This window comes from Sciurus vulgaris (genome assembly GCF_902686455.1).
Source record: "Sciurus vulgaris genome assembly, chromosome: 2".
Classification (NCBI taxonomy): Eukaryota; Metazoa; Chordata; class Mammalia; order Rodentia; family Sciuridae; genus Sciurus; species Sciurus vulgaris.
Genome location: NC_136462.1, coordinates 197,823,424 through 197,847,721, shown reverse-complemented (window position 1 = coordinate 197,847,721; position 24,298 = coordinate 197,823,424).

Here is a 24,298-nt window from a genome sequence, read left to right as displayed (position 1 = left end):
GTTTCCTGCTCCTTGGGTTCATTTCTGACACTCTCAGGCCCTAAGTGTTATTGGGGTGGGCGATGAGGGTCTCAGGTGGGGTTCCCTAGCTGTAGAGTTTCTGACTGATTTGTGAAAGCAATTTATTGAGGAGGTGCTCTCAGTAGAAGAGGCCCAGAGGAAACAGAACAGAGCAGAAAAGTCTAAGAAAGGACAAGGGCTCAGCTGGAGTTGAGCTTGGGGCTAATCCCACTGGGAGCCCTGGAGCTTGAACAGCAGCTCTGATTGTCTTCTGAGGTGGGGCTGGTGGCCCTGGGTGTCAGGCTGCAGGGAAGGCCTGGCTGCCATCTGCTCCCCTACGAGCTTCACCTCTTCAGGGGATGGCAGGGTGGAAAGGCAAGAGGCTCCCACCAGGGAGGGTAATTCTCTGAGAAGGAGCATCTGTGAGCTGTTAGCCTGCACTCCCAGCTCTGGGGACAGGTGCCTTGGCCAACGACTCTCTGTTGATTTATTGCACATCTGTCCCCCAACTGCTTGGTGACAGCTCTACACTTTAGCACGTTCTCCACTAGGACAAGAAGGAAGGCTACCAGGCCTATGTGGAAACACCAAAGCACCCTCTCCACAAGCAAGGCACAAGGGAAATGAAGGTCTGCTGTAACTTGAGACCCAGTGTGGTGCTGGCAGGCCGTTCAAGTCTTGGTGAGTGACTCTTCTTGTAAAGGAATGATCTAGAATGATCAGCCAGTGCCTCAAACTGTTCCTGCCTTTTGGATACGTGAAGGATGAGTGTTGATGGGGAAATCACATTCTAGAATGCCAAATGAGAAACCTCCACCAATCGTAGGCCAGCAGGCTACTTGATAAAAATAAAAACCAGCAAATGAACCCTTAAAGCTGAGGAGCAGCACTGACAATGTCTTCTTCTCTAATTCACCATCCATTTTTGTATAGGGGGAATGTGGTGGGCAGTGGGGGACTTACGGTTGACTCTTCTTTCCGATGGTCTGTCCTCCGAGTGTGCTCTGTGAGTCAGGTGACTGCTTGCAGGAGAAGGAATCATTTGTGGGAGCAAATGTCCCTGGAACCCAACTCTGGCTTCTGCTCGTAAGCAATTCCATCTCTGATCCTTCTGAGGATGAGGTCTTTGAAGTGCACATTCTTTTTCAAGATCATTAATTGTGTGCATCCTCCCTGGGGAGATGCCAGCATACAGATGTGCCTGCTGCTTCTCAGGGTGGAGGAGCCCTCGAGGAAGCCTGGAATGAGTGGAGACCTTTCTGGGTTTGGGGCAAGTGAAATATGCTCCCTTCTCCTGGTTGCTAGGAAGAGGGGCCTCAGAACTGCCTTAGGTCTCTCTTGGCAGTTGTGTCATTTGGAGAGACCCCAAAACACACCCAAGGAGTGCACCGGTCTCTTCTCACAAAGGCTTTGCAAAGAGCCGGGTGACCTCGACTTGAATTACAATTGTGCATCTATTCTGTGTCTGGCTTCCAAATCTCCTAGCAGATCTTTTGATGTGTGCACATTTTCCCAGCTTGGAGATTTTGCTGGCAAACTGCACAGTTGGCAGTGGGCACAGCGCCGGCCTCTGCAGAGCTGGCAGGGAATAGGGTAATGTACTCAGCACCCACAGAGTCCAAAGTCACTTGAAAGAGACAGTGACGGTCTCTAGATGAAGTTGGCAAGGAGATAAAAGGGGCCTGGGGCCCCGGTCTTGGCCACATGGTTTGATTTCAGTGGATGGTCCCAACAAACGTTCAACTCATTTTCAGTCCTACAGATGAAAATGTCCTTCCAAACCACACGGAGAGGGATGTGAGAAGACGCCGGGAGGGTCCCCAGGACTGGCGGATGGAAGAGGGATGCACATTCACAGGCCCTGCATGGTCCTGTTCTCCAGCCTTTCCCTATCACAGTAGTTCTCACCCTGGGAGCCAAGAGCTCCTCAGCTTTCTCTGGAGTCCTTGGTGGTCAGGAGTGCACAGGGTCCTCTGGTCACTGTCCTGAGTCGTGCTGGGGAGGCATGTGCCGAGGAAATGTTCTGAAGTAACAGCAACTCCTCCCACAATGCGAGGGCTGGGTTTTGAGGCTTTCCACAGCGTGTGGTTCCAGGGTTTGTGTCTCAGAGTGGGTGAGTGACGTGATCCAGGAGAGTGACTGACAGGTCGGCATTGACAGGATTCAGTCTAGGATCAGTCAGATTCCAGAACCCTGCTTTTCATCCCCTGTTCTCTATGACCGAGGATTAGAATTACAGTAACTGTGCGTTTGGGACATTTCTGGTGTCATTTATTTCAGACAAGATCATCTCCCCTGGATGATGGTGGGCTGCACGCAGGTGACTCACAATTAGAATCTGCACCACCTTACTGAGCTTGGTTTGGCCATATTATTTGAGCTATCGGGTAGCTCAGAAGTGGGACCCAAGCCAACAGATGCTGAGACAGAGTGGTAGGGGTCAAGGCCATGAGGAACTGCAGAGGTGCTGTCCTCGCTCAGGGTTCCCTGAGGCCACTGGCCTGAGGCTCAGGGGAAGCAAAGTCACAAAGGGCAAGGGACACTGGGAAATTTTCAAGGGTCTAGAGGTCGACATGTATTTAAATTATAGCATTAATAGATACGAGTGGGTGTTAAGGGGAAAGATGGATACCCATGGGCAGAATTATTTGTACTCTGAGGCCTCAGAGCTTGGCAGTTTGCCTTCTGCAGTACTGATCTTCGATGTGTGAGCTGTGGACACATACACAACCACAATGGACTCTGGGGCCTTGGTGGGACCCACACAAGGAGGGAAGTAATCACAGCTATTTATATTTGTATATACAGTACATAATCTTCGATAATAATCTCCCTCGGGGTGTTCTAGAAGCATTATTATTATTTTTTTTTGTTTGTGTTTATTTAGAACTCTGTGTTGCACAGCTGGAGATCCCTAGTCTAGGTTATTGCTCGAAAGATGCCCGGGTACATTGAACTTGGCAAGGCTACGCTTGCTGTCTTGGGAGCTACACCCATTGATTCCATGTCAGCAAACTGCACTTGCAGAATACAGTACTTCAAAACACCCAGACGCCTGTGCCTCCCTTGATATTCTCCCAGGGAATGTGGAACAATGCCTGCATTTTGGAATGGACAGGCAGCAGAGAAGGCCAACAGGCTTAGAAATATTAGTGTAATTTATGCAACAAAAACGTTTCATGCTCTAAGATAGAATCATAAATCTCTTTGACTTATTCATATGCAAATGTTGAAAGCTTGCATAGTCTTATAATGGATGCGCGTCCATAATGACTCCTGCCCTATTCACGTTTAATGGAGAGGAGATAAACACACTTGGATTCCTGCAACCAAGTTTCTTTTGAGCTGACTACCTACAGAGGTGAGAGGTGTTGGTAGAAGAGATATGTTCCTTAGAGAATATGTGCCCAACATAGTCATTGTAAAGGTTCAAAAATGAAATAATTATTTACAGCCCACAATTCTGAATTATTTTGGACCTTCTACCATTCAAAGATTTCACTACTTGCCTTCATTGGTAGTAGGGAAAGTGGCAGATGATAATAGCGGCTTTTCTCTCTCTTTGTTTTAACATGTTTATGTATTTCAAATTACTCTCAGAGATGTTTATTAATTATTTCATTCAATAACTTTGGTAGTAAATTAGCTTTTATGTGACTGCCAACACCAAGTGACTTGCTCTATAGCAAGTAAGTCCAAGAAATAGGACCACAGGCTGGTCCTTGCGTTCTCTGTACTAGGTGGCTCTCTTGCTGTGGTGGGCGAGCGACAGGAAGCTCAAGGTTTTCCTCCATTTACCTCTTCTCCCTCTGTGCTGGCTCTGTTTTCAAGTAAGCTCTCTCTCATGTCGGCAGGGGGTGCCAGCAGCTCCAGGCCTGCATCCCAACCTCTCAGAACACCCAGAAGAAAACAAAGATGCTTCGTATTTGTATTTTCCAGCAAAAGGCCCAAGCTCATCCTGGATCAAGTCACATGCTCATCTCTGAGCCAATCACAGTGACTGAGAGAATGTGATGCTTTGATTGGGTCAGCTCACATCACCTGTGCACTCCTAAAGTTGGCAGGGGACAAATCTCATCTTACCCTGTGGACTTGGTGGCCTACAAGTTGGAGAGACATGTTTCCCCAAGAAATATTAGGGAACTTTCATCAAAAGAGGGGTGAGCAAGTGCTGGCCAGGAGATCACAACCTTCACACACTGGTTAGTGGGTAAGAGATGGGACATGTGAAGGGACCATCTCGAAGCAACTGGGGTGGGGTACTGGGCTAACCCCCTGAGCCAGAAAGAATTCACTTCATATTTCCCAAAGTTTTCTTCTAGCCATCCCCTGTATTATTTTTCTTTTTTTTAAAGCAAATTTTATTTCTTAAATAGTAATTGATTTTCCTATTTTTATTAATTACTTACTGACTAGCATAATTGGGACTGCACAGAGTGATTATGAAATAACCCAAGCCTGACATTTAATACATCATCACCAATGCAAACTTCTACTTCTATGCAAAGTTTCATAAAAGATTTTTAAAATATTGAAAGTAGTTTGCAAAACCTGGTGATTTCTGAGGCGTCTAAAAGCCCTAGCACGGTGCGTGTGGACCAGATGGCATGTGAGCCATGGAGTCTGACTCTTGTGGCTGCTGACTTTACTCCTCCCCAGCCTCTTGGACCTTCTTGCTCACATAGTTCCAATGAAAGGCTGGTGGACCATGGAGGAACAGATATCATTTGAATACCTGGTTTGATTCTAATTATCCAAGTCTCCTCTGTCCTTGTTATAAACAATCTATTAAATTGCTGAAATAGATCATGAAGGTTGATCTCTCAGGGAGGATGTTTAGGATGCCCGGGGCTCAGGATTATGGAGTGATAAAGGAAGAAGAAAGCTGTCAGTGGCAGCTCTCCCTGGATAACTTTCATCTTCACCAGATGTCAGAAAATTCTGTCAGCTTGACTTTGAAAATGGATTCCAGCATCTAACATGTCCTCTCGGATGGAAGGCCAAACAACCTTAATTTGTTAGCTAAATTGTTGTAGTAATTTCTCTATCAACTCTTTGCTCCTTCCCCTGCCCCTTTCTGCAATCTCTTTTCAACCTCACAACCAGAATGATCTATGTACTGTGCACTGAGACCCACCACTTTTCACTGCCTCAGTGCACACCTTCATTATCTCTCACCCAGAACATTAGGATGGTCTCTAACTGGTCTTCCATAGTGTGCTTTTTGCCCCCTACCATCTAAGCTCAGTAGCAGCCAGAGTGATCCTCTTTCATGTATGTTCCATCATGTCATTTTTCTCTTGAAAAGCCCTTCATCTGCTTTCCATTACTGTAACAAAATACCTGAGATAATAAACTTTTGAAGAGAAAAGGGTTATTTCAACTCATAGTTTTAGAGGTTTTCAGTCCATGACCAGTCGGCCCTGATGCTTCTGGGCCTACATCATGGCGAGAGCAAGTGGCAGAACAAAATCACTCACCTCACAAACAGGGAACAAGAATGTGAGGAAGAAGATGGAGTCCTCATGTTCCCCTCAAAAGCATGCCTCCAGGGATTTAAGGACCTCCTAGGAGGGCCTACCTCTTAGAGGTCTCACCAGCTCCCCTTACCACCACCCTGGGGACCAAGCCTGTAACACTGGGCCTTCTTGGGATGTTTGAGATTTGAACTCTGACACTACTCATCTCATCCTGGGTAAAAGTCAGAGTCCTCAGAGTGGCCAAGCCTGCCTGATCTGTCTCCACTGCCTCTGCCAGTCACCTGGGACCTCGTCTTCTGTTACAGCGCCTCACTCGACTCCACTCGTGGTTCTCCTCATGTGGCTCCATGTGCCAGCTGTGCCCCTGCCTCAGGGAATTTGCACTGATTCCTCTGAATCTGCACCCAAGAAACCTGGAGCTAGCCCCTCCCCTCCATTGCCCCTTGATCCCAATGTTGACTTTGGACAAATGGAGGCCTCCCTGGCCACCACATTAATTTCCTATGGTTGCTGCAACAAATCACCACAAACTTAGTGATGTAAAACAAGGGTTCTGCAGGTCAGAATCCAGAATGTTCTCCACTGGTTAGAATCAAGGGGTCGGCAGGTCTGCATTCCACTTGGCACGTCCTGGGAAGACTCAGCTTCCTCCCCTTTAAGTGTTTCTAGAGATGGCCCACATTCCTGGGCTAGTGGCCACATTCCAGCAGAAACCACATCTCTCCAACATTGGCTTCTTGCTCCACGTCTCCTCTGCCTCCTTCTTGTGAAGATCCTTGTGATGATATTGGACCCACCCAGATAATCCCAGGATGTCCTTCTCACTTCACCTTAATCACGTCTGCTAAGTCCCCTTTGCCTTGTGTAACTTTTTCACAGATTTCTGGAATTAAGACATGGATATTTTGGGAGGACTGCTCTCCCCAACCACCTCAACCACCCTCTGTAAATTGGCATCCTTCTGCCAACACAGCCTATCCCTTTCATCTGACATGCTTCATTTTGTCACGTTTTTGTTTGTTGACTCCATCCAGTAGCTTAGAAGTAAGGAATTTCATCTGCTGTGGTCCCAGAGCCTCACAGTGAGCAAGCATTTAATATACACATAATTTTAAATGTTACTCATACATATGTCATTCCCCCCAAAATCAACAATATAAAGGACAATTTCACATGGATTCTATTTTGGGCTCTTATAAATGCTGACAGAGACCAATATTTCAAATGCCATTACTCACCAAATATTCTGCTTTTCTGTTCAATACAGACAACAGCAAGGAAGGGAACCGGGTGGCACATACCTGTGAGAGTCACTCTGCAGCCCTGCTGTGCACAGTTTGACTTGGAGGCTCAATATATACCATCCGGTGCTTGTCTCATTATACTCTCCATCTGTGATTATGATTCCTGCACGGAGAAGCAAAAATAAATTTTAAAAGAGCAATTTATTATTAGCCTTTGAAACAAAACCAGGGCTTTGCACTTCGTCATTATAATTGAAACTTGTCTTTATTTTATTTTAGTTGTTTAAAGTGACAGATAACATCGTGTGTATTTTAGATGTACAGCATGTGTTGATTGCATTATTTTTGAATTGTTATATTTACTCTGGGGAGAGCAACCTATCATAGTGTTTCTGGATTTGACCATTTACAGGTGTGTATGGACTTACAGTCCTAGCAGCTCCAAAGGAAAAAATGGGGAAACTTACTGAATTTTCTAATACAAATCATGTAAAATAATTTTAATATTATTACTTTAAGCATTTTTAATGTGAAATAATTTAAATTTTGGATATTTAATTAGTATATGCAAAAATACAACATTTAAAAGCTCAAAAGAGTGTCTTATGGCTCCTTGCCCAATGGGTCTGATAGAACTTTCCACAATGATGGAAATATTCAAGCAGTACAATATGGTAACTGCTAGCCACCCGAGACACCTGAAGATTGGAAATGTGGCTAGTACAACTAGAGAACCAGACTTTTAATTTAAAAACCCTACTTGGTTGTGGTATTGGACAATACCACTCCAGCCATGGCACGTCTCATTTACCAAATCCCTTCTGTTCCCAGGCAGTATGGATTCAGCCACGGGGACTCCACACACTTAACATACGTACACATTTCCCTACTTTGGTTTTTTTGTGATGCGACCTCAGTGCTTGGAAGCTTAGTGATCTGAATTAATCCCAGGGACATCTTCAACTTAGCTTTCATTTAGGGAACATCATTGTCATGGGATAAAGGGGCATGACGCCCTGGAGGACAGGCCAGGAAATGCCAACCGTTTCTGGTCTGTCTTTTCCCTGAAGCCCTCTGGGGTCTACCCTTAAAGCTTCTAAAACAAATTCAGACAGAAAGAGATGGTCTGGAGATGCTCCTTCCCAAGTGACAGTGAACATAATTATGTGCGTGAATGTGACTCTGGAGTTTTCACTATGACTCTCCCCTGAGGCGCTGGAGAGTTTATGTTATCACAATCCATTGCATGTTACGCTGGGTGCAGTTTGACAAGACTCCAAAGAACTGACTCTCCTTCTCCTTCCTTTTTGTTCACAGCTATCGAGTAGCAGAGATTCTCTAAGAGTTAATTGAAATGGGTAGTAAACTTCTGTGGTTATGACACAAGTCTTGCAAAGAGTCATCAAAAGAGAGCAGCACAGGGATGGTGAGACAGTTTCCTTCATGGTCCTGAGGAGTGGAGAGGTCCACACCTGGTATCTCTAATCTTTGGAAGAGATTTCTAAAAATGTCGAAGGATCACTCCTGATACCCTTTTCTTCCTAATCTCGGTCAGTAGACTTCAGTCTTGTCCACTGAATATTTGGCTAAACATCAAAGCCTATCTGGTGAATACTGATTTTACAAACCCCTTGATGGTTTCTCTAAGATGACACATGGACACAATACAAAGAGTGGTGAACACTGGAAATAGCATAGCTTGGAAACAAGGATTGTACGCACTTCCAAACATTCTTCTATAAGGCTCCTGTGCACAGAGACAGGTGGAGATAATGCACGGGACTCATGCAAACAAAACCTTGGTCTACCTGTGGCTCTGCAAACTGGCTGTTAACTCACAAATGTCATGAATATATTGACGTGTTAAAATTATTATCACAGAAACAAATGTCTATCAAATATTTATTTCTTCATTCATTTAATAAAAATGTTTTGAGGCCCTGTGATGAATTTCTACAACTCTCTCAGCTGGTTACTTCTCAAGGTAATAATTTGTTCAAGGTAAAAGTTCATAAATGAGGGCTTGACCCTGGCTTACCTGTTACCACTGCCTGTGACCTTCAACATTGTTCTGCACTATTGACACGATTATTTTTAATGATTGGTTTGAATTCTCTATGTCTTCCAATGTGCTTATTATGGCTCAGAAAATCTTTGATAACCTTGGACTACCTAACTCTGAAGGTGGGAGATTACTTGGAATCCAACTCTTATGCTTCATCTCAGAGTTGCCTACTTTTAAACATTACTCTTGTGCTACTGAAGAATTTGATAAAAATGCACATATGATATGAAAGAAAATGGTTTCCTGGAGCTTGGTAGCCTTTTCCCAGTCATTGGTGTCTGCTTTTACATCTATAGAAATTAAATAAATAAATAAATAAATAAATAATTGAATCATATTCTTAATACAATAACTTGTAAATCTCCATGGAATCCCTTCTGACCATTCAAAGGCCGCTTCCAAAATAAAGAATTGCCAACTTATCACAAAGAGATGAGCAAATTTTCTTTGTCTTCAGATATAGCTGTTAATTGTCCATTTTTCACTCTGTGATAATCCCCAATCGTTTCATTAGCTGACAGGAGAAAATGCCAGATCATTTTCTGTTAAAATATGGGGCCAGGATGAAATTCCATATTTTTATTCAGGGAACATGTTGGCCTGTTGTTTCATGAATAATGTCTTAGATGCAAACAAAACCTCTGACCTCGTTATTCCCTTCTCCCTGACCTTGGCAAAAAACAGGAGAAAAAAAAATATCCCAGGGAGATCTCTCTATTAAACACCCAAAGATTTCACATTTTGGTTAGTTTGTAAGGAAGATTTTGAAGATACAGTTATGTCTGGACTACTGAATACGAGTCAAGACTTCTTCCAAATATTGCTATAAAATAATTTCAGTTTTAACTTGATATTTTATATCATAATACCTAAAAATGCTTTGTATGTATTTTTACCTGTTCTGTGATTGAAGGACAAGTTTATTGCATTTCACATGAATTGAGCCCCAAACTACAGACCTTAGGAGAGAATAAAAGATATATACAGTACTGTAATTGAATTTCCAAGTAGGTCACACACTCCCATTGGCAAAACTTTAATACAATTTAAGTTCATAGGAATGAGAAAAGAGGGAGTTTATTTGTAGGTGTGTATGTGCATCTTAGTTAGGAAATAAATTGCCCTTCTCTTGATATAAATATAAGATGTCTTTCTTTTTAAGAAGTATTTCAAGGCTGCACCCATATATTAAAGTATTTAGATTTTAATATATTCTTCATAGTTATATCCAAGTTAGGAGATAACTTTCTTAAATACTGATAAAGCCTAAGATAAAAACGTCCATCCCTTCCAAGGAGAAGAGGTTCAATACAGTTCCTGCAGTACCTTAGCTATTTGGTGGGATCCAAATAACCATGTTGTTGACATCTATTTGGATATCAGCAGAATTATTGATAATGACTAAAGATAAAAAAAACTACTTGTAAGCAGGTTCAACGACTGGATTTAAATAGTCACGATCTCTGATTATCTTGATTTTTGCCATTTTGGTTTTTTTGCTCTGTCAAGTCTCTTCTCTGATCATTTTCATTTTCATTTCTCCAGAGCTTTGTTAGATAAAACACGAAGGAGAAAGGAACCAACAGACATAAATGTGAATCACCTCTGACTTTTTTTTCACTTAAAATTCTCTGGTGCCTTCAGCAATCACTTTGGTCCTTTCTTTATCAGTTGAAATCAGAAATTTACCCGTGCTAGAAAAGCAAGCAGGCAGTCGGCAGGCAGCAGGCAGGGAGACCTCTAATGAAGCTAGGCTTGCTCTTGTTGATGTGGTTGCTGCTGCTTTTTATTTCACGGTATAGTACACCCAGATGTAAAATTGCTTTTCTTTTGTAAGTGTTGATATTTAACTGATAAACCAAACTCTGGATGCCTGAAACTCAGCTCGTCCTCTTCATCAGATCTACTTTTTTTTTTCAATCTTAGAACTTTATAAAAGGCTAAAAACAACATGCTGAGACGATGAAATGGATGTGCTGAGGTAGCGGTGCCTCTACATCACGGGCTATAGGGTGGCTCGTATCACTGCCTGGGTGCTCATGTGTAGACACTCAGTCCATCTTCTGTGGCTGTAACTGAAGGCCACAGACTGGGTATTTATGAAAAATAGAGGTTTTCTGGCCTATGGTCTGGAGGCTGGGAGGTCTAAGAGGCTGTTTCCGGCAAGGGCTCTGCATCTGGTGAGCACTTCTTGGTGCATAACATGGTGAAGACCTCAGCAGCAGACAGAGCAAGCTACTGGTCCAGATCTTTCTTCCTCTCCTTATAAAGGCACCGAGGCAGGGGAGGGAGTAGATTGGGGTGGGAGGGGAGAGAAATGCATTGGCTGAAAAACAGCAGAATATTTGAAAAAAAGAGATCACATTATCAGGAAATTCACTTGAACCTTGTAATATAGAATTCAGATAAGCAGCAAAAAGGGTTGATTAGCCACTGGGAAAGTCTACATGGCAATTTAAGTAATGACTAAGTTTAGACGGAGATAAGGAACTGCATAGTGGGTGTTCCAAGATAGAATTTGCCCCATAGAGGGCAAATTGGAAATTCACCCATAATTTCAAGGCAAAGGAAGATGTATTAAAAATGATGAGGCCAGATGTGATGGCACATAATCCCAGTGACACGGGAGACTGAGGCAGGAAGATCACAAGTTCAAGGTCAGCCTGGGAAACGTAGTGAGGTCCTCAGCAACTTAGTTGTGACAGGTTGACATACTCGACTCCATGGAAATGTTATAGGCCAGGCTATGTGGACAATGACTAAACAGACTCCATTTTTCCCTGAGACTCCATGTTATGTAGGAAATGCTTCTCCTGGGGGAACACCCAGCCTCTGTACCCAACAGTTGCTTAGCATAGCATGTTTGGCAACACAAATGGCAATTCTTATGTAATGTAAAATTGTTTCCTTTTTGGTTCCTATTTTTCTTCAACAATGTACCATGTCAGCAATGATTGTCTAGACGTTAGTGACCATTCTTTAACTTGTACCCAACTAAGGTCGTTTTGACCCACTTCTCCTTCCGCTTATAATTTTAGATCTCATTATGTTAGTTCATAGTTAATGTCTGTTGAATCATAGCAACAGACACTTATGATTGATGTAGTGACTTATGTATAAAACCCCCTGCAATCCTATGGTCAAGACTGTTCTCCCAAAAACCATTTTGGGCATTGTGTAAGACTGTCAGCTGGTCAGCTAATAAAGACTCTCAAATTTAGACTTCTCAGTGGTGATTGTCTGTTCTTAAGTTGCACCCCGCAACATAGTGAGACCCTGTTTAAAAATAAAAAAATCAAAAGGACTGGGGATGTGGCTTAGTGGTAAAATGCCCCTGAGTTCAATCTCTAGTACCTCCAAAAAAAAAAAAAAAAAAAAAAAAAAAAAAAGATGAGTGGAAAAACTGAGATGAGAAGGAAAGCTCTAGAAAATCTGAGAAACAGGAGTTTTAGGATAAGAGAATTGAGGAGTATAAAACCTTCCCTAAGCTGAAAAAATTATAAAATCTATGAATCAAAATGAATGAACAACTAGTCATGCTGAATTAAATGAGACCAACATTTGGATAAATAATAATAAAGTATCTGTATTTCAAGGATAAAAAACACACTTTCAAGATGGTAGACTTTCCAAGAAGCAGGTTGCCAAAAACAAGCTTCCTTCAATAAATTTAAACACTTTGGGCAAAATAATAGTAAAGATAAGAGATCAAAATGTAATGGCTATGAGTCTATCTATTCTTAGAGAACAATTCATTTTCTGAAATGCTTTTACTATTCAGAAAAAAGAACCATATTTATTGAACTAATCAGCAAAGAACACTTTCATTATTTTTCTTTTCTTTTATCAGTACATTTGATTATACAGGATAATGATTTTCTTTGTGCAGTGTACATGCAAATAACATACTACAAGTAATAATTTCCAAAAAAGATCTAAAAATAAAAGCAACAGACAGCCTTCTATGTTTGTCTTTGGCATATCTTCTTAATATTTTTGGCAATGTATCTTGATGTAGATTTGGAGAGGTAGGGTTTTGGGGTCAAAGGATAAAATTGCAAATGTTCTTGCTGGATACTGCTACACTCCTCTCTGTGGTGGCTGACTCCTTTTCCATTCTCACCTCCGACATCTGAAAGAGCCTTTTCCTGCTGTTTCACCACCACAGTGCCTTGAAGACCCTGGGGGTCTGCCTGACAGGTGGAGCGGGTTGGTAGTACCGTGCATGAGCTCACTGTCATGAAGCACCAAGCCCGTATTCCCCAAATTGTTTAGGGCCATTTGTATATTTTCCAGTGAACTATGTACTTTTATTGATACACAAAGAACTACATAAGTAATTGTTTGCAGATCAAAGTTTGTCTGTCTGGAGAGCTTAAGAGAATTATTTGGAAACCTAGAAGCATTTGCTAAGAATTATATATAAAATAAATGCACAAAATTCAATATCTTTATATGTAACATAACATGGGAAGCTATATAATAAATTCATTAAATTTGCATTATCAATAAGAAATCCATCCCCACAAGAATCTAAAAGAAATGTGTACTTTCAAAATAAAGATAATTGAAAACTTTATGGAGTCAGAGTATTTAACTATGCTCTAGAAAACCATATTTCTAAATGATAAATTTTAGTATTCTAAAGATGCAAAGCATTCCCAAATTAATTTGTAGCTTTAAAACAATTTTAATCAAAATTTCAAAGGAATTCATTTATTTCCCTGTAGTTGACAAAGTAAAATCTGAGACACATTTGAAAGAATAAGTGATGAAGTTTGTTTAAAGTCCTGAAAAAAAGCATAGTTAAATGGAACTTTGTTACCAGTTATTTGAGTGTTTGTAAATTTATAGCAATTCAGACAGTGTGATTATGAACCAAGGAGAAATATGTATATTTATGGACAAAAAAAATCAGAGCAATAGACCTTTACCTAATGGGCACATTAGGTATGTGATAAGGAAGCCACTTCAGATCTGGAGGCAAATTGCTGGCTATGCCCTTTCAAGTCTGAAAAGGTAATCCATTTTTGTTTCTCTCAAAAATGGAAAAACAACCTCAAGCATCAGACTAGATACACCTGAGGCCACTGGGGTGTTTGCATAGGTAACTAGGTTTTGAAACTTAACAACCAGTTTTATTTCTCTACCAGTGCTACTCGTTCACGGTTCACACCCTTATTTCTTCTGTTAACAGAAAACTTAACCATGCGAAATCAAAGTACCTGTACCTGAGCTCAGTGTACTCCACCACTTACTCTTCCTCTGGGTTGGTCTCAGGTCTGGGTGTGTGGTTACCATGTGCCATCCTGGCGGGGGGCCCGTGGTCCTGGCTGGGACTCTCCTCACCCTGCCAGTCTTCCAGGTCTTTGCTGTGTCACCACTGTGTCTGTCACTAGACACAGTGACAGTTACCTGCACAGTTAGCACAGTGTCCTTCAGCAGCGTCCTATTGTCGTAACTGAGAGCATCTTCCCCTTCGTCCCTCTTGTCACCCACCCTTGGACAGTAGAAGCTTTCAGGTGTTCTTTTTCTGCTGCTGGGTCTACACATGGCTTGGCCAACTATCTGTAGCCCTCTGGCCATGGTTTTTCTCTGGGTTGTGAGCCTAGGAATGGTGTTAATTGTTTTAAATTAGTTTAAAAAGAATCCAAAAGAAAACAGTATTTTGTGACATACAAAAATTCTATGACATGCAAGTAAAGTCTTGCTGGAGCACATCTTGCTCATCTGTTGACCTGCCTGTGGCTGCTTTCTTTCCCACCATCACGCAGGGTTGAAAAGTCACTGAGACTGGTGGACCTGTGGGCTCTAAGACATTTACTGTTTGGCTCTTTCCTTGCCAACCTCTGGTCTGTGGAACTGTGAGACCATGCGTGGCTCTCTGCCTGGCTCCTCACCTGACCCCTGCTGCCCTCACTCCATGGCCCACTGGGTGACAGCAGGGAGCACAAGGTCCTTCTGTCTCCTTGGGCTCCACCACCAGAAGAGACCCTGATTCTCTGTCCTGTGTAATTCCCTGATTACAGCTATCTTCCCACCGAAAGTCATGGCCCCACTGGGGTCCGGGACCAGAACAGAACATGTCTATTTTCAAGTTCCCTTTCCTCCCCTCCTCTCTCTTTGTTTTCCCTCATTTCAGCCCAGAAAGGACTGTCATTTCCATGCAACCCATGCTGTGCAAAACTTCTATTATCTGTTTGGAGACTATCCTTTGAAACAAAACTACACCTTTGAAATAAATAAAAAAGAAAACAAGGAAAGGAAAATAAGAGAAGAGGTAAGAAACTTTCTCTAGGGCTCAGCTCTTGTAATCAAAAGATAAGGTTTTCCACTTTATTTTTGTTGGATTCTTTTATGTCCTGTTCTCTGTGGACCATCTGCTCTAGACTAGCTTCAATCTTAATGGTAGAGTGGTCTCTCTGCATATGTGAGTGTCTATATATTCAGATAAATTGAAAAGAGGAAAGGAAGAAACTTCTAGTTTGAATGTTTTCCTGATACATCTGACTATACACCTTTTCATTTACATCCTGTAGATGCCAGTGAATCCTGTTATTATACTAATAATAATCTTGAAATAGCTGGTAACAGTTGCAGCATGAGCATATGACATTTTGTCAGAGTTTGAAGATTGTGCAAATGAGTTCCAAGTGCAACTTCTAAAAAAGGTATTTGGGAAGTAGGCATTGTTTGTCTCTGAGAAAATGTATTTTTTAAAATAAAAATGCATTTTAATGCACATCAAATGGACATAAAACTACATCAGGTAAAGATCTATCTCCAACTTGTGTTAATGATGGAAAGAGAATTAGAATAAATTGTGTTTGAATATTACACAATTCTTCCCAGTCTCATCTCCTATGAGAAAATAACAATACACATTTGTTAGAGAAAGGTGTGCCATATAATAGCAGGTACTAACAAAATGGATACTTAACAAAAACAGAACCTCTTAGAAAAAAAAAAAAGAGATTATTTCCTAAGATTGCAACACAAATTCCTGGTAGATTAAAGAGTTAAAAACAAAACAAAACAACAACAACAACAACAAAAACAGCAGGAAAAAGCCCTGAGAAAAATAATACAGAAAAACTGGCAGGAAGAGTTGATGAATGCTTAGCCAAAGATACGCAAGTACGCCTAAAATAACACCCAGAACTTTGGTGGGATAAGAAATAAGTAGCATAAAATTAAAACCAAGCAATAAAATGGGAAATATATTTTAGTCAAGGAATAATTTTAATATAGAAAGAATTCTTAGAAACCAGTCAAGAAAATGATGTCATGATGGACAAAATGGAGATGAAACAATAGAAATTTGCAGAAGAATATACATCATCAGTAGAAAATGTACGGAAATCTTCATCTTCGCTGGCAATCAAGGATGTTCTAACGGAGCAACATACCGCATTTGTTGCTTATCAAATCAGCACAGAGTTTTTCAGAGACAATTTAATTGGAATGATCATATACTGCTCAAGGAAATAAACACCGGGTCTTTTTGATGGACTGTTTGCTGTTATTGGAGGGAATTTTGAAAAGGCTGGGACCCATTTCTCTAGTAGGAGATATGAACCACCTGCATGAGAACCACCTGTGGAGTTTGCTTAAAAGGGTCTATTATCTGACCTGATGAATGAAGACCCCTGGAGCAGAGAGGTGGGCAAAGCTGTGATTACTGGTTCAAGAACACAGCCACAGGTTTACCGAAACCAGTGTGCACAGTTGCTGATTTCCCCAAAGACAAGGATTCCAAAAAATGATGATCACTCTCTCTCTCCTTCTCCTCTCTCTTTCTCTCTCTCTCTCTTTCTCTCTCTCACACACACAAACACTTTTACATTCTTTATAGTCACATAAAAGTGAAAAATTGAGGCCAACCCAAGTGTCCAAAGATTGATATAGTTAAATAAAATGTGTAGATTCATAAATAGGTACCATCTATAGAGTAGAACTATTTTTCTCAAAGTATATGATTATATCAGAAAATGCCTGTGAATTTTTCAATAATGCATGAATTTATATCAAAGAGGGAATTAACTAAAAAAATTTATACCATATGTTGTGGTTTGGATATGAGATGTTCTCCAAAAGCTTATGTGTGAGAAAATGCGAGAGGGTTCTGGGGGGAAAGGATTGGGTTGTGAGACTCTTAACCCAACCAGTGGATTAATCCGCTGATGGGACTGACTAAGTGGTAACTAGAGGCCGGTGGGGTGTGGCTGGAGGAGGTGGGCATGGGGGGCTTTGGGGTACATATTTTGTATCTTGGCTACTGTGAATTGTGCTATAATAAATAGGGGCATGCTCATAACGTTTCAAAGTCCTGATTTCAGTTCCTTTCAATACGCTCCCAAGAGTGAGACTCTTGGATCATCTGGTAGTTCTGGTCTACCTTTTAGAAGAACATCTGTTTTCCCAGTGCTGCTTTGTTCACATCCTCACTAACAGGGCCCAGGATTCCAAGGTTTCCACCCGTGGTTAGATCTTCTTCTCATCATCATCAGCATCATCATTAGTGGTCATTCTAAGAGGTACCAGGTGATATTTCATTGTGTTTTTAATTTTTTTTATTCATTCTTTATAGTTACACATGACAGTAGAATGTACTTTGACATATTATACATACGTGTATGATATCTTCCCATTCTTGTGGTTGTACACGATGTGGAGTTTCCTTGATTGCGTATTCATATACGAACGTAAGAGCGTTGTGTCTGATTTATTCCACTGTCTTTTCCATTCCCTCCCCTCCCCCTTTCCTTCATTTCCCTTTGTCTAATCCAGTGAACTTCAATTGTTCCCCCTCCCCGCCCCCACCTACTGCGTGTTAGCATCTGCATACGGCTTTGGGTTTTTAGGGCTTGGCTTATTTCACTTAGCATCTTATTCTCCAGTTTCATCCATTTACTGGCAGATGCCATAATTTCATTATGCTTTCTGGTTGAGTAATATTCAATTGTGTATATGTACCACATTTTCTTTGTCCATTCATCTGTTGAAGGGAACCTAGGTGGGTTCCATAGCTCAGCTATTGTGAATTGACCTGCTGTAAAGATTGATGTGGCTATGTCCCTATGGTATGCTCATTTTAAGTACTCTGGGTATATGCCTCGGAGTAGAATAACTGGGTCAAATGGTGGTTCCATTCCAAGTTTTCTGAGGAATCTCTATACTGCTTTCCTGAGTGGTTTCACCAATTTTCAGTCCCACCAGCATTGTATGAATGTATATTTTTCCCACATCCTCGCCAACATTCATTGTTACTTGTATTCATGATAATTGCCATTCTGACTGGAGTGAGATAAAATCTCAGTGTAATTTTAATTTGCATTTCTCTAATTGCTAGAGATATTGAATATTTTTTCATATATTTGTTGATTGATCATATTTCTTCTTCTGTGAAGTGCCTGTTAAGTTCCTTTGCCCATTTATTAATTGGGTTATTTGGTTTTGTGTGTTAAGTTTTTTTCAGTTATTTATATATCCTGGAGATTAATGCTCTATCTGAGGTGCATGTGGCAAAGATGTTCTTCTCTTCTGAGGACTTTCTCATGTTCTGGATTGTTTCCTTTGCCTTTTTGTAGTTCAATACCATCTATTTATTGGTTCCTGATTTTGCTGCTTGTGCTTTGGGAGTCTTGTTGAGGAATTTGGTTCCTAAACCAACATGTGGGGATGTGGGTCTACTTTTTCTTCTAGTAGGCACAGGATCTCTGGTCTAATGCCGAGGTCCTTGATCTCTTTGAGTTGAGAGATAAAGGTTTAATTTCAATTTGCTACATACGGATTTCCAGTTTCCCAGGACCCTTTGTTGAAGAGGCTATCTTTTCTCCAATGTATGTTTATGATGTCTTTGTCTAGTATGAGATAACTGTATTCATATGGATTTGTCTATGTGTCTTCTGTTCTGTATCATTGACCTACATGTCTGTTTTAGTGCCAATACCATGCTGTTTTTGTTACTATAACTCTCTAATATAATTTAAGGTTGGGTATTGTGATGCCTTCGGCTTCACTTTTCTTGCTAAGAATTCCTTTGGCTATTCTGGGTGTCTTATTTTTCCAAATGAATTTCATGATTGTTTTTTCTATTTCTATGATGAATGTCATTGGAATTTTAGTAGGAATTGCATTACATCTGTATAGTGCTTTTGGTAATATGGTCTTTTTGACAATATTAATTTTGCCTATCCAAGAGCATAGGAGATCCTTCCATCTTCTAAGGTCTTCAATTTCTTTCTTTAGTGTTCTGTAATGTTCATTGTAGAGTTCTTTCACCTCTTTTGTTAGAGTGATTCCCGAAGACTGTATATCTTTTTGAGGCTATTGTGAATGGAATAGTTTTCTTAATTTCTCTTTTGTTTGGTTTATCACTGATGTATAGGAAGGCAAATGATTTATGGATGTTAATTTTATATCCTGCTACTTTTATGAATTCATTTTTGAGTTCTAGAAGTTTTCTGATGGAGTTTTTTGGGTCTTCTAAATATAGAATCATATCATTGGCAAATAGGGATAGTTTGATTTGTTCTTTTCTTACTTGCATCCCTTTAATTTCTTTCATTTGTCTAATTGCTCTGGCTAGTTTAAAGGATCATGTTGAATAGAAGTGGTAAAAGAGGGCATCCCTGTCTTGTTCCAGTTTTTAGAGGTAATGCTCTAATTTTTTCTCCATTTAGAATGATGTTGACCTTGGGTTTTACAATATTCCTACTGTCCCTAGTTTTTCTAGTGTTTTGAACATGGATAGATGTTGTATTTTGTCAAATGCTTTCTCTGCATCTATTAACATAATCATGTGATCTTGTCTTTAAACCTATCAATGTGATGATTACATTTGTTGATTTCCATATGTTGAACCAACCTTGCATCCCTGGGATGAACCCCACTTGATCATGGTGCACTATCTTTTTAATATGTTTTTGTATGCAATTTGTCCATATTTTATTAAGGACTTTTGCATCTATGTTCATCAGGGATATTAGTCTGCCATTTTCTTTCCTTGTTGTGTCTTTGTATGATTTTGTTATCAGGGTGATACTAGCCTCATAGAAGGAGTTTGGAAGGGTTCCCTCCTTTTCTATTTCATGGAATAATTTGAGGAGGATTGGTGTTAGTTCTTCTTTGAAGATCTTGTAGAACTTGGCTGAGAATATGTCTGGTCTTGGGCATTTTTTGGTAGGCTTTTGATAGCATCTTCAATTTCATTGCTTGGAATTGATCTGTTTAAATCGTCTATGTCCTCCTGATTTAATTTGGATAGGTTGTGTGTCTCTAGAAAGTTGTTGATGTCTTCAAGTTTTTCTACTTTATTAGAGTATAAATTTTAAAAATAGTTTCTGATTATCCATGTGTATTTTAGTAGTGCCTACCATGATATTTCCTTTTTCAGCAAAAATTTTAGTAATTTGAGTTTTCTTTCTCTTTCTCTTCATTAGCTTGGTTAAGGGTTTATCATTTTATTTATTTTTTTCAAAGAATCATGTTTTTGTTCCATCAATTTTTTGAATTGTTTCTTTTGCTTCAATTTCATTGATTTCACCCCTGATTTTAATTATTTCCTGTCTTCTGCTGCTTTTGGTGTTGATTTGTTCTTCTTTTTCTAGGGCCTCGAGATATAATTTCAGTTTATTTACTTGATGACTATCTATCCTTTTAATGAATGAGCTTAGTCCTCTTAGAACTACCTTCATGTTGTCCCAAAGATTTTGATATATTGTGTTTCTACTCATTTACCTCTAAGAATGTTTTTATTTCATTCCTGATTTCTTCTACTATCCATTGGTCTTTCAATAGCATATTATTTAGTTTTCAGGTTTAGAATAGTTTCCATTATTTATTTTATCATTTATTTCAAATTTCATTCCATTATGATCTGGTGGAATAAAAGGTATTATCTCTATTTTTTTTTTTATTTGCTATGTGTTGCTTTGTGGCCTAAGATATGGTCTATTTTAGAGAAGGATTCATGTGCACTGAGAAGAAAATATATTCATTCATTAATGAATAAAATAATGTATGTCTGTTAAGTCTAGATTATTATTTTTTTGTTTGTTTTTGGTACTGGGAATTGAACCCGGAGTGCTCAACCACTGAGCCACATCCCCAGAATTTTTTTCAGTATTTTGTTAGAGACAGGGTCTCGCTGAGTTGCTAAGTGCCTTGCTATGTTGCTGAGACTGACTTTGAACTGTTGATCCTCCTGCCTCAGCCTCCTGAGCCACTTGGATTACAGGAATGCACCATTGCACCTGGTTTATTAATTATATTTTTTAGTTGTATAGCTTCTTTATTTAGTTTTTGTTTGGAGGATCTATCCAGTCATGAGAAAGGTATGTTAAAGTCACCTAGTGTTATTGCATTGTGGTCTTTTGATTCTCGAAATTGAGAAGGGTTTGCTTGATGTATGTAGATGCTCTATTGTTTGGGGAAAAATATTAACAATTGTTGTTTTGTTGATGTATAATTCCTTTAAGCAGTATGAAATGTCCTTCGATGTCTCTTCTGATTAACTTTGACTTGAAGTATACTTTATCTCATTTGAGGATAGGGACCCCTCTGCTTGATCCATGTGAATGTCTGTGGATGTCTTTGTGTATGAGATGTGTCTCTTGGAGATATCATATTATTGGGTCCTGTTTTTTAATCCAATCTGCCAGTCTATGTCTTTTGATTGGTGAGTATAGGCCATTTACATTCAATGTTATTATTGAGAAATGATTTTTGTTCCCTGTCATTTTGATTTATTTCTGGTTTTTAAATTGAATTAGTTTCTCCTTTTATTGACATTTTTCAGTGTAGTTTATCCCTTTTCTAGTTTTCACTTTTATACTTTATTTTTTCTTCATGAAATATTTCATGGAGTATGTTTTATAGTGTAGACTTTCTGGTTGAGAATTCTTTTAACTTTTGTTTATATTGGAAGAATTTTATTTCATCCTTAATTCTGAAGCTTAATTTTTCTAGGTATAGTATTCTTGGCTGGCATCCATTTTCTTTCAGAGCTTGTTATATTTTATTCCAAGGCCTCCTAGCTTTGAGGCTCTGGGTTGAGAAATCAATTGGGACCTGAATTGGTTTCCATCTAAATGTAACTGATTGTTTTTGTCTGACAGACTTTAAAATTCTATCCTTATTCTCTGTGCTAGGCATTTTCATAATAATGAGACTTGGTGTGGGTCTGCTGTAATTTTGTATATTTGGGGTCCCATAAGCTTCCTGTACCTGATTTTCCATTTCATTCTTTAGGTTTGGGAGATTTTCTGATTTCATTTTAAATATTGTTTATTACTTTTATCTGTATCTCTGAGCCTTCATCTATCCTGATACATCTTAAATTTGGATTTTAGGTTATCCCATATTTCTTGGAAGTTCTGTTCATGGTCTCTTAACATCTTTTCTCCATGGTCAACTTTATTTTCAAGATTAAATATTTTGTCTTTGTTGCCTGAAGCTCTGTCTTCCAAGTGGTCTCGAGTATTGGTGATGCTTTCCACTGAATTTTTAATTTGGTTTATTGATTCCTTTGTTTTGAGAATTTCTGATTAATATTTTTTCAGAATCTATTTTTCTTTATTGAAGAGATAGCTCACTCCCCTCATTTTCTCTCTGATTTTACAACTTACATAGTTGTTTACCTCACAGATTAACTTAACTATCTACATTCTAAACCCCTTCTCTGACATTTTTTTCCATTGTGGTGTTGATGGATTCTGTTATTAAAATATCTTAGTTTGTTTGGGGTGATTTGTTCCTTTGTTTTTTTATGTTGTTTGTGTGTCTACACACTTAGCAGTATGGACCTGAGGCAGTAGAGTTTCTATCCTATGGGCTTATAGTGTCCCTGAAGGTTTCCAGTACCTCACCAGTTAAGGGGAGACAAATAATAACAACAACCAATGCAAGCAATATACAACATTAAACCAACTAGTTCTTGCTATGATGTCTACAATGTTAATTGACACAATAAACAGAAATTATATGATCAGTTATTGCCTATAATAAAAACAGTAAGTTTACAAAATGGTTTATGATTTTTAATAGTGGACAGGGAGAGAACAGAAGTGATGTAGGATGTGGTGATTGTGAGGGAGGAGGAGAAAAGATAGAAGTAAAAATTAAAGGAACCATGAAAGAAAGAACAATAGAGATTGACTGCTAGCTGAAGAAAAGAGAGAATCAAGAGAAACAAACAAGTGAGAGAAATAATATGTATAAAGTAAAAACTTAAAAAATAAAAGGTAAAAATAAAAGAATACAAAGTGAAACTAAAATATACAATCAAACATCCTAGTTCTCAAAAAACTGATCAATGAAAAACAACTGGTTTCAAAAAATGCTAGAAATGAGAGAACAAAAGGAAATATGAATATGCATAAATATCCATGAACCCTTAAGGCCACAATGAAACTGAGAAAATAAAAAAGGAAAAAACCTTAAAAAGTCAAAGAATTTTTTCTTTTGGAGTCCATAATGTTTCAGCAGTGGCAGATGGGTTTGTATGAAATATGATGCTTGCTTCACCCTCAGGATGGGTTGCTAGAGTAAGAGAGTTCTTGTAGGTAGAACTCCTGGAGGTAGGGTTAAGGCTTGGGTAGGCTCCAGGCTCTTCACTGGACTCCAATTGGTCTGGAGATTCTAAATCAACACACCTTTATGGCCCAGCAATTGCTGGTCCTTGCTGGGAGAATGTACCCTAGGATTTCTCCTGGGTTCCACTTGTGTGGTATAGGAGCCAATTCTTAGTTCACTACGTATCTGTGAACCCCGTGTTTTCTGATCTTGGGTTCAGTCTCCAAACTTAATCTCTCTCACTCCACCCTTTTGAATTCCTGGCCAGGTGCATCTCTCCCAGCTGGTCCTGCAAGAAGCTGGATTGGGTCGGGGGAAAGCCAGGCGTGTTTCCACAACAAGTTGTCCCTGGTGTAAACCTCTCTCCATGTCTGATTTTCTCCTGGTCACTTAGGCATACTCTATGTTGTGCAGTGTGAGTTTGCCAGGCCTGTATTTGGGGCCAGACTCAGGTTTTCCAGGAATCTACTATCCCAGGTGCTGGCCCCACCTCAGCTGCAAAATGGTTCCTTCCTCTCTCCTCCACATGCAGCCAGAAGAGATGCAGTTTCTTTCCCATACAAGGATATTGTGCAGCATGCATTTCATTTTAGTCAGGCAGTGTCTTTGAACTTTAAACTCTCTATACCCAGACATACCTCAGTCTTCCTAAAAATGCCAGTTCCTTTAGTTCCCTTATTCCTCCATTTTGCTCACTGAGGGATAGCTCTGGCTGATATCTCTGGCTGAAGCAGGGGCTGTGGTGCTGGGGGTTTTCTTCCTTACTTTGTTATATTCAACTTCCTGAGTCCCTGGTCTGCTTTGAGTGTCCAGTATTAAATTCCAGTAAAGTCCCCCTCCCTTTCTTTGTTCACCCACCTTGCTGAGAAGCTGCCTGTCTTTCTCATGTTCATGCCACAGAGCAGCCTGGAAACCAACTTTCTCTACTCCTC